The sequence below is a fragment of the Fringilla coelebs genome (assembly GCF_963513975.1).
Source record: "Fringilla coelebs genome assembly, chromosome: 11".
Classification (NCBI taxonomy): Eukaryota; Metazoa; Chordata; class Aves; order Passeriformes; family Fringillidae; genus Fringilla; species Fringilla coelebs.
In genome coordinates, this window is record NC_140037.1 from 22,725,651 (window position 1) to 22,737,626 (window position 11,976).

The following is an 11,976-nucleotide window of genomic DNA, read 5'->3' on the forward strand; positions in this document are numbered from 1 at the left end:
AGAATCATTTCTTCCAAAATAAACATAAGAACTCTGCCTTCTAAGGTTATTACTTTTATTGGTTCTTATTTGAAAGAAAACAGGGAGAAAAGGGGAATGCAAAAAAATTCACCATTGTGCTGGTGAGAACTGTGGCAGTAAAATGCACTGAATAAAAAGCAAATGGAGACAGGAGGATATTTAAAAAGAGGTGCCTGTACAGCAAGTATTTATTAAAACATTAACCTTTTTTGAGAGGGTCATTAGGGGAAGGGAGCATGTTTCCTACATATGGCCTTAAAGATCAAGCTTAGGAAAAAGAATCTTTATTGTGAAACACTGCAGGGAGTTTAAAATATAGCCACATAAAAGAATTTATAATCAGGTAATTCCTCTGTATAAGCAGTTCTGATAAAGCAACTTATCTTCACTTCATCAAGTGGTAATCCTTGTGTCTCAAGGGCTGGCTTTCTTAAAATGAAAATTGGATAGAATTCCCTGTTGAGAAATGAATCCATATCCAATGAGCACCATCCTTTTGTATGAATTTAAATCATCAAGCATACAAATTCTTGAATTTCACGTCCTAACTACAGAAATTATTTGTTTCCTTGGAGAGAACACTTCTATGTATTCAGTGTGATGCATTTAATGTTTCTCACACCATGCTTATTTACACCCCAGAAACTGTTTAAATGATGATGCTTTTCCTTCTTTTGCATCTCTGCATCGGCAATGAATACTGAACTGTAAAATCACCTTTTGGGACCTTAATCTGTTGCCAAGGATACTGGGGATATAATTATGATTTTATTGTAGACTAACTGAAAGACTTCTCTTTGTTGCAAGTGCAATTCAGCCTCATCCAGTGTTAATTGCAGCTCCACACCCCCTTTCATCCTGCTATTGTGGAGTGCTAGGAAAATTATACACCAACACTCCTGAGACTCTGATTCTGGGTCTGTTCCATGGGCTGGGAACCTGCAGCACAAAGGAATGACTTCCTGAAGGTCAAAACTTCTACTGGAAATCAAACCAAGTGCCACCCTAATGGGGGCTGATAAAATCCACACACACCTGGCCAAAGGCTGCTTCCAGACTCTGGGTGTGCTCAGGAATGCACCTGAGCACAACCTCCCTGCGTTCCCCAGGTTTTATCAGACAAGCTCCACTCCAACACGGGTGTTGTCACTGCTCATGTGCAGCTGGGACCTCCCTGGCCAAAGCTGCCAGCCCCCAGGAGGAAATATCAATTAATTACCTAAGGTTACCCTCCAAAGAACACAGAACTTGAAGGAAAGCTGAGCCAGTTATTGTTGCAATTGTAATGACAAAAAGCAATGGTATGGAGACTCAGTCATTGAGGGAGGGATGGTGTGGGGTGCTCCCCCTTGTTTGTTGGGGGAGTTTTGTATTTTTTTATTAATTTTCCAATATTTTTGTGGAGTAGCAGACTATTCCCCTTTCTACAGCTCTTAAGCTTGATACAAGTCCTGTAGACTCATTGTTCTCCCCACTCTTATTTTATAACAAAAGAACTCAAAGGAGAAGGGGAAAAAATGTAACAAGAAGGAAAACCCCACACATTTAGCAAAGGTGCAATTCAATCCAAATGCATCCATCATAAAGATGAAAACCATCATACAAGAGGAAGAAAAAGCACTAAAGGAGAATTCCAAATTTCAGACCCTGTATTTACTGCTGCAGGGATTTCCTGTCCCAGCTGAGGAGCACACCTTCTGCAGCTGGCCTACAGGCAGGTCCAGCTCACAGGGTGTCAGCAGCTCAGGAGGACCAGGGCATTTCTGTGCCACATTTCAACCTGTGCCCATCCTGCCCTCTGCAGTTCCAGCAGCTCAGGGGGACCAGGGCATTTCTGTGCCGCATTTCAACCTGTGCCCATCCTGCTCTCTGCAGTTCCAGCAGCTCAGGGGGACCAGGACATTTCTGTGCCACATTTCAATCTGTGCCCATCCTGCTCTCTGCAGTTCCACCCATCCTGGGGGCCCTGACTGATGTGCATTCAGCAGGGCTGTAAGGTGGATTATGGAACAGCTCTAAGCTCTCATGAACTGCCTTCAAAAACACTCCTCAGTCAACTCAGCTCTGTTTTCCATGTGAACCCCTCCCAAAAAAAAAAAAAATCAGTACTTTCAGATAACATTCACACACAACACCAACTAAGCCTCTACAAACATTTGTGTTTTTTAAGCATTTCACTGCTGAAATGGAGCCATTTTCTCTTTCATGCTGTGAAAAGTTTAAGGTGTCATCAATGCAGCACCCTCACCTAAGAACAATAAAATAACAACTGGCCCACTAACTTTGGTCAAAAAAACCCACTAAAAAACCAAAATACCCTCAATGCATTCTCAGTTTCATTTTTGTTTTCAAATACTTAATTGCTTGCTCTTTGTACTGAGAATGCTCAATGTTAGCATCACTAGAAGACATGAAGTAGCTAAAAATATTTGCATTTCCTTTTTCCCAGGACAGAGGCCAGTCACTTGAACATAAAGCTGGTCTGTGATGCAGGTAGGTGATTAATTAGCCCTGTGTAAGACACTGCAGTAACAAACTCCTTTCCTCCCTCCTGAGCACAGGCTGCTTTTTAACAAAAAAAAAAAAAAATCTTTGCTGGTTTCACAATAAGATTTCCTCTCTGTGTGGCCGGCAGAGGGAAGCATCGATTCCCAAATGTGGCACAGGGATGCTGCAGCACACTCTGAACATTTCCTGGTCAAGCTCCAACAAGAACATTCCCAAACGCTCCCTAAAGCTGCGAGTGCCTCGCCCAGGACAGCAGAGGTGCCACAAGCACCGCAGGGAGGTGATGGAAACCCCAAAGCGAGCTGCCCTCTCCTCACCAGCTGAGGTGTGAAGTGAGACAGGATCCACATCAGGCAACCCCTGTGAGGGGCAGCTGGACTTGAGCACAAACGTTTCATTCAGACCCAGAGTTTGGTTTGTGCTTTTTTGTGTTTTTCCTTTAGATGTTCTAAAAGATCAGTGGTAGTTAGAAGCATTTGAGGAAGCAAATCCTTAACTACTCCATAGTTTCCTGTTTTCATCTTAGTTTTATTCCAAGCTGAAGGTATATAAATCCCTTTATAATTAATTTAAGCAGGGAATTCTGCTTAGGAACCATATGAAGATAAGAACTATTAGAAGGTGCACTTAACAAAACACTTGTTTTCTAAAACAAAGCCTGATATTTAGCACTGAAAGAAGCACCATTGTAATGATTCTCTCAAATTTGTGGAAATACTTCCTGTTCCTAGCATATTGATTTTTGGCTCCTTCACAAGGCCAAACCTTGAAGGGAGGCCCTCACACAAATTAAAAAAAAAAAACAAAACCAAAAAAACAAAACAAAAAGCAGATTTCAGCAGTAAAAAGCCTCTTGTAATCCATCATGCCTTCTAATTTTTGGTTTGTATTCATTCCTCTAATTACCATGAGTACTCTCTGCAGCATCTTGTTTGGGAACACTGGAAAAAGCTGAAACAATTTCAGCAATAATCTGTCTGTTCACCAACCTACTCCCCTGTTTCAGTTCTTCTCCTTTCAAATAAAGCAGGGCCAATTCTGCCACTTGGAATAGAAAGAACACTGCAATAGCCTCCTTTAGCAGGGCTCAAAAGCAGAGGGGAACACCAAGTGATCTGCAATTTTCTCTAACCTTATTTCTGCCCAGCTTCACCTATCAGACAGGTGAGTCCTCTATAGCTCCTTTATTACTCTGCTAATGGACAGTCCCCAGACAGCCCCTTTGGGGTCACAGCTTGCTGCAAACCTTCAATAACAGGGCCTGAATCACATTTCAGTGACATTACAGGTTCAAATGGAATTCTGGTTTGGACTGGGACAGGCGTTCTCTGCTGAGCACAGACTCTCCAAAGTCAGATTGCCTCTGGTACATGTGGAAGCTTAATTGGTTATTAATTGCCCCCATAATATTTGAGATTTTGAAATGCTTTGTCCCAATGACCTCTCCTCCTACAGTTACTGCTGCCAGTCCACAGTCACTTGTTAACTTAGACAGAAAGAAAAACGGGATTTAAATTAATAAAGCCCTAGCCTTCAGGATGAAGAATTTATTACCAGTGTTTAAAATTGTATATCTGAGGTAATTTCATAAGTAGTCTTCAGAAAACTTTGATTAGCAGAACTTGGAAAAGGCAGAAAGGCAGAGAGAGCCCTGATGAAGGGAGGACTGAGTCCTTCCAGTGCTTTCTCTGGCACAGCTCAAACAATACTGGACTCTTCTGTCCATAAAAATCACTCACTGGCTTGCAATATTTTCAACAATTACAATTTCCAGCTGTGCACAATCAAAAATATATTTTTATATAGAATATGCAGTTTTATAATTCCTCTCATAAATTATTTTTGCAGCTTTTTCCTCTAGTTAGGCACTCCTGGATGTCTCCATACAATGCCTGGTTTCCTGCCCCATCATCATTTCCTATCTGACAAAGCTCCAGAGGGCATAAATCACAAAGCAATCCCTGAATCATTGCTAACAGCAATGTCCTCTCTGCAGGCTCAGGAAGCAGTGGGGTGGTTTGATGTCCCTTACATCCATAACAGAAACTGAGACGTGCAGAAGTATAGGAATTATACATGTGGGAATAAACACAATCAAATCATCTCATCTGTTATAGAATTTTGTATTCCTGAGAGGTTGAGATGCTTCCATCCTCTGGATTTTAAAACTGTGGCAAACTCAGGGTCAGACTTGAAATGATGATAAATACATTTTCATGCAAAGTTCCCAATTCACACTGTTCTCTCTTCCTCTGTGCAGATCTGTGCTGCAGAGGGCTCAGCTGCCCTGCAGGAACACTGATTTCCCTTACACAAGTCTGGTTTTGAGGTCAAGTTGATTCAACTTTAACTTTTTCCACGGCCATGACACATCCCAGTGCCAGGAGCAGAGTATTTCCATATCCAGGATTCACTCTCACCCCAAAACCAGCCTTTGTGTGATTTCACACTGTCACCTCTGCTTTCTAGGACTCTGATGCACTCAGGTTTCAGAAGAGACTGTCCAAGCACAGATCAAGACTTTTATTTTATCCCTAGGCACTACAAAACAAACAATGAAGGGGAATTGTGGAATAGCATAACTAGGGGAGACTAAAGATGAGAAACACTCAACAGATCCACTTCTGGTTTTAAGTTAAGTCTTGTTTCTATTCCCTGCCTCAATTATAAACTCAAACACAGCAACAGCTCTACATCATAGCAGAAGGACTTCAAATGCAAAGAAAGAGGAACAGTACAAGAGGAAATTCAGCTGGTGACTAGGACACTCTGCCTCTGTCACTTGAAAAAGCTCTGTCCCCACATGGTCTGTGCTTCCAGCTGATTTCAGCACTGCAGGAGCATTCTTCTTACTCATGGGCCAATTTCAAAAACTTGCAACTTAGGAAGGTGCAGAAACTGGGCTGCTGCTCTGTACTGCTAAAGGTCAAAACCTGAATTTCTTCAGCAGCAATCAGTGCTCTCTGTGGAGGGTATATCCATGTGGGCAAATCATGAACATCTCCTGCTCTTCAAAACAAAGATGCTCTGGTTACCCACAGGTACCTCCCCCTTCAGAGAGCCACAGCCTCTCCAAAATTCTGTGTCCTGCCTACAGGTTAAACACAGATTTTAACTGCAATCACTTGGTGCTCTCCAAGTGTCAGAGATCATTTCTAGAGAGCTTTTGTTGCAGCCTCAGCTCCATCTTCAGTTACCTTGTTGACTCTGCAAATATCTAAAGATGCAATAGTGCCCTGTACCATTAATTTGAGCCTTGTTTATATTATGATTTTGGGGAGGGGGGGGAATTTATCACCTAATTACATTATGCCACTATTACTGAAGCATTTGGTGCTTTTCAGCATCATTATGAAAAGCAAGTTCATTTCAAATGGTGTTGCACAGAATTACCAGTGTACAGTGGTGGTGACCCATTTCCCTTTAATGATTATTTCCAGAGCAACAAGCAACAACATTAAATACAACTAAAAAGTCTGGCATGCAACACAGCTGAATGGAAATAATTAGCAAAGACTCAGCTATGAATTGGTTTTCTTCTGGATAAAATTAAAATAAGAGTGCTGTAGCCTCTAACTCTTGTGAAATCTCCAGGTAACAACATAGAACTTCAGAGACAGCAGAGCAAACTGAGGTGGTGGAAAGCTCTGGTTTGTTTTTCAGGAACCTGTTTAAAAATGTTCATGAGAGATAACCAGAGAAAACACAGCTCTTGGTTTACTGAGAGAGGAATGTAATTGTACGTAGAAAATCTGCCTCAGAGAGCAGCAGGGAGAATGATGAAGATCAGATCACCTTCATCACTCAGTGTGACATGCTCCCACTGCTTATTTACTGTTCCACAAGTCACTTGGCAGGGAAAACAAAGTCATCTTGAATTATTTAGAGAACACCAATATAAGCAGATGACAGAGGACAGTTAAAGCCTTCCCCAGTTCATGTTACAAATGCTGTGCTGATTCTGACAGCAACCCAGAGGCTTTCCTCACCAAGTTCCTGAACTACCTGTGCTAGACATACTTTCTCTGTTTTTTCCATCCCCATTTTTACCCAATTTCACCCAGAGACGCCAAAAGACAGCCTTTAAAACCTCTTTGAAGATGGGTGGCAATGCAGAGGAGAGCTCCATGGTACATTCTGTATTGAAACAGCAGAAATTACCCCTGATACCAGAGACCCTGTGTGGCAAGGAGGCAAGCACCTCACCTGCAGGAATGATTCCAGAGTTTACACCTTAGATATGGGAACTTGAGCAAAACACTTAGAAAATTCAGGCTTCATGAACCCCCCTGTTCATCATATTAAGTATCCTTTTACAGCCTTGGCTTTGTTTTTATTTTTATCATCTTTCACAACTCCCAAAGCACAAGCTATTTGAATCTCCACTTACTTATATTTGAATACCTGTAATCCCAGCTTGGAGAAATCAAGGCAAGTTTTGCAATATTTTCCAAGCATCCCAACAAGCACCTGCAATGCCACAAATCCAAATAAGAACTCAGTGTGTACAGATTGGATTGCCAAACCAGAACTTTATTTTCACAAAGATGTTTGGTTGGAAGCTTTCTGCCTACTCATATTTTCTTATTTTTGGAAGAGGCTAAAAATCTGCTTAGATATATGGAATGGAAGATACATGACTCAAAATAGGAAACAAAACCCCTTATCTGGTGACCCAGATCTACTCTGCTAACAGGTGGGAGATCCCATTGCTGTCATGAACATCTGAGTTACTCACTTGGTGCACTTATTTGTAATATAAATAATCCTGTGCAGTTAAGGACTCAGCTTTACAGTATCTCATCATCTTGTTGTACTTACACGGAGTAAGTATCCATTACCACTTGGAACACTCATTTAGCTGCTCAACTGACTGCTTAATGAGGTCTGCAAAGTAAAAGCCTTATCTGCAAAAAGCCACTGTAGGAAGAAGCATGTATGCAGTCCTTTCTCCAAAGCAAAGCAAAGCATTTGTTCAGACTTGGTGTGAAAATGAATTAGATTAAAGAGTGTGTCCAGGAAAACAGAAATGAAATAAAAGATGAAATAAATATACATAGTATTTTTGAATAATGACAGCAGTGTTTTTTCCCACTCATTGAGTATTGTATTGTTAGAATTTTGCCTCTATAAATACCATCAGACTTTCAAAATTTCTCCTAGGAGTTAGGCCTGCTGCCTCACCCCCACCAAATAAATCCTTTAAGAATTCCATGCAGAAAAAAGGTCCAGTACAGCTTTTTGTGGAGTGCTTAATAATGACTCAGTCTGGTCTGTGTTTCAGCTCCAGAAATACAGTGACCAGCTGCATTCACTCAGGTTTTAATTAACATACTGGTCATCATTAATGTTTCAGGGATACTGGCAGTTATGCTGAGCACTTCCCTTTCACTCAGCACTCATTCATAGCTCCATGCAGGACTCCAAAGCAACACCAAACCCCTTTCAAACCCTGCCACCGCTGCCAACAGCTCCAAACCACAGCCATCAGCCCAGAGATGCCCTAAAGGCACCAAGCAGAACTCAGAATTCCCACTGAGATTAGACAGACTGTTCACCACGGATCTGCTGCATGACTCAAAGGCCCTCAGCCACAACTATCTGCTACCTCAGGAACCCCAGTTTAAGAAGTGTTCCATGAGCTTTTATTTGTCTGTGAAATGAAAAATACTGTTTTAAGCAGACTTTGAGTCATTTCAATGTTTTAAATTAAGTTTATGCTTATTGTGCTGCTTAAGAGCTTGCATTTTTAAAAGCAGTAATTTGTCTATATTTACTTTCTCATTAAAACAAAAACATCTCCACTGATTGTGCAGCAAACAGAGCACTTAATCCTTCCTCATGTGACAGCATTACTCAAAGATCGGCTATGCAGCCACCCTTCCATCTGCAGGAACATCACTGGCACCACTGAAAGCTTCCTTCTAGTCCTGCATATGCACGAGGAGAAGCTGAAAAACGGGTCAAACCCATTATTTGTCATTCCAACAGCCCAAACTGAGCTGCTCCCACCCCTCTGCTCAGCCCTGGGCGTGCCCCAGAGCTCTGCTGATGTGTGGTGACACAGCAGCCCCCAAAGGAAGTGTGACAAAAAGCTGTTTCCTGCTGTGGCCACGTTATTCATCAGTAACTAACAACAACTTCAGTTTGCCTACACTTGGTTACACATACTGACATATCCCACAAAAAAAAAAAAAAAAAAAAAAACAAAACCAAGAACAACCAAACAAAACAAAACCACCAAACCCAAACAAAAAGAAACCCAGGAAAACTTGTGTAAAATCCATCTGCTTTCTCTTCCTATAAATGCTTGTTGGCACTGTTCACACAGGTCTACCTGTGCTTATGACACCTGTCAGTCAAGGCATTTTTTCCCCAATATATCTCATTTCCCTGCTCTTATGGTGTTAAACCACTGTCAAGTGAGTCGATGTGACAGTTGTATGAAGTCTCCAAATCACCACTGCCATTTCACGAGAGAATTGGTCTCATGAAAGACAGAATACAGTGAATTTCCTGATCAAATGTAGCATCAGCTACAAACTGGAAAAGCTCTGAGGCAGTAAGAGTGAAGTGCAGCCAGTTTGTAAAAAGAAGGGCTGGGTGGGAAGCCCACATATTCCCTGGATCTCTCACTCTTCAAAGTTGAGGTTTTCCCATTCTTCTGTTTTCCCTTGCCTCATCTTTCAGCACTGTTCCCAAAGCCCTGCAGCTGCTGGAAGCAGGCAGGAGGTGGAACAGATCTGAAGGTCAAAGCAGCTCTGCCCCACCATGACTAACACACCCCAGTGCTGCAGTGCACCGAGCTTTTACCTCACACCAGAGAAACAGAAATCAAAAGAAACAGGTCAGTGATGTCAGGCAGGTGCAAACTCCGAGATAAAACCAGCTCTGAAACAGGGGAACACATGGAAGGTAACAGATTTCTTGTTATCAGTTATGAATCAGGTGAATTTCAGCTCGTTCAGGGCTGCTGGCTGGGAAGGCACAGGAGAAATGAGCAGCAGAACATTCCTGAGAACAGGCAGTGCCGGGCAGGAAGGGAGAACCCAGAACCACTGAGGGTTTTCTGAGCAGTGCCCCTGCCCTGGAAGCTCCCTCCACATCTGAGCACACTCCTGCAATGCAGCACTGAAGAGCCTCCTAAACGAGCCAGTCCTTTATCAGCACAATGAATAATTCCAACCTTCTCTCAATGTTACAGGTTGTTCTCATTTGTACAAAGCTTGTATTTGCTTGCTGAATAGAAAGTTCAGCCAAGTTTAAGGTACAGACAGGCAGAAATAATAGCCCTGTACATCTGAATAGCACTTGTGGTCATCAGTGCAAGACTAATTAATACAAGAACTACTTTGGAATCATACTTTGGCTTCCAAAGAGCACACTATACAAACATGATACAGTCGTTTATGAAGACATTTCTATACCCAAAAAACCCAAACTAAAACAAACCAAAGATGCTATGCATGCTAACTACCTGGACCACTTCTTTCTTCAAAATGATTCTACAACCAAAAAGATTTGACATTTTTAATAATTAGAAGCAGATATTTCATTTCAAGCAATAGTTTTTGCATATATCTTTTTCTAAGCCATCTTTTTATGCAAAAAAAGAGCTGCCATCATAGGAACGTGTTACAGGCAAATGTTAATGCCCTTGATGTATTTCATTTTAGAGAATCACTCCTCTATTCCTTTGTTCAGTTCTCACAACAGGATACTTGACTTCAAAAAAGAAGCCCTAAAATTCTCATGCTTGTGTCACTAAACCCAGATTAACATAATCTCAGCTGCTGTGCATCACTTGAAGGCCACATTAGCTTCAGTTCTAAGTACATTAGCCTGGGACCTAACATTAAATATCTGAGTTATTTAATAGTTCTGATAATTATTTCATTGTGTTTCCTGCACAATTAATTAGTAAATAAACATGCAGAAAGCAGCAGCACAAGGCACTGAGCTGTCCACCCTGAGAAGGAAGCCCTGGAGCTCTGCTCCCAGCGGAGCATTTCCCTCTCCCACACAGTGCTGGGCACTGGGATCTCCATCATTTGCTTTCTGCACATGCCAGTCCCCTCTGATCATCCTGTTCCTTCTGTGGGACATCACTGGATGGATAAAACCCATCTGCCAGGGCAGCCACACAGGGAAAGCCCAAGGTCCAAGCACTTGGTCAGGAACAAACAAAACTGGTTTCCTCCATCTCAGTCGAGTGCCCAGCTGCTTACACAGGAGTGCTCCTGCTCCACTAAGCTGAGATGATAACGAGCTTCTTAGGCCAGCTTAATAGAAGAATATTCGTACAGAAATAAGTGTAAGCATTGGACATGATCTAGCAATCACATGGAAGCAATTCCAACAAGCTGCTGCCAAGCAGCTCCTTTTGTTTATTATAGATCATATTAAAGAAAATGCACTGGGCCGGTGATATACAAAGAACTGGAAGTTTTTTCCCAAGTTACTGTTATTGGGAAGAAATTATGAATATTAATATTATCTACCAATTTATTTACTAATATGAGTTTACAATACATCACCTAAAAACCTGCAACAACATCCATAGACTTTTAGAACTGCTATAAAAATTATATACTTCTAGTTTTGGATGTTTTTATCACTGTTTAAACACTGGATGTGTTTATCCAGTAAATTACCCTTAACTGCTGTTGTGTATGGAAATTATATTTTTAAGTACTTGAAAGCTTAATTACTAATCAACAATGGTTATAACATTGTAAATCTGCAAGTTTGCTGTGTTATGCTCCAGAACAATTACATGATGCAGCTGTGGGGTCTTTTACAAACATAACCTCACCACAGTGAACACTGCAAAATATTTCCTGGAATGGGAAGAACAAGGAAGATCCAAGCTGTTGTTTGTTCACATAAGGAACATGACAGAGCCAATGAAGTTTTCACTGATAGGCAGAATTATCTGCTGGGGTTCTGACTCATAAGCAGCTTGCTGCTATATTTAGCAGCAGAGGAATGTTTACTTGATTACCTCTCCTATAACAATAAATAAGATTTTCCTGAAATCTGTGGAATGTACTGTTAAGGATTTCAGGGTGTGGGACATAATGAATGCAAAGCCCAAGACCCCCAATTAACCAAAGAACCAATTATAAAACTTCAAATAACCTCTCAGTTGATAGAAACTGGGAGTTGTTCACACTTATGTCATCTCCCTCATCTAAACATTCACAGGGCCAAAGCATTTTCACCTCAAGTCAGTCACCCATGACCAAGTGCCCATGCAATTGCATTAAGGGATTTGGCAATCTCACTCAGATGAGGCCTCCCAAACACTCCCCAAACCCAAACCTGAGCCCTGCAGCCTGGAATTACTGAAATTTCCATCAGAAAGTAAATCTAGAAAGGAATATTTTAAAAGAGTTCACCTGTCCTGAGCCTGAGCTCTGTGGTGTCACCCTGGGTCCCTCCAGC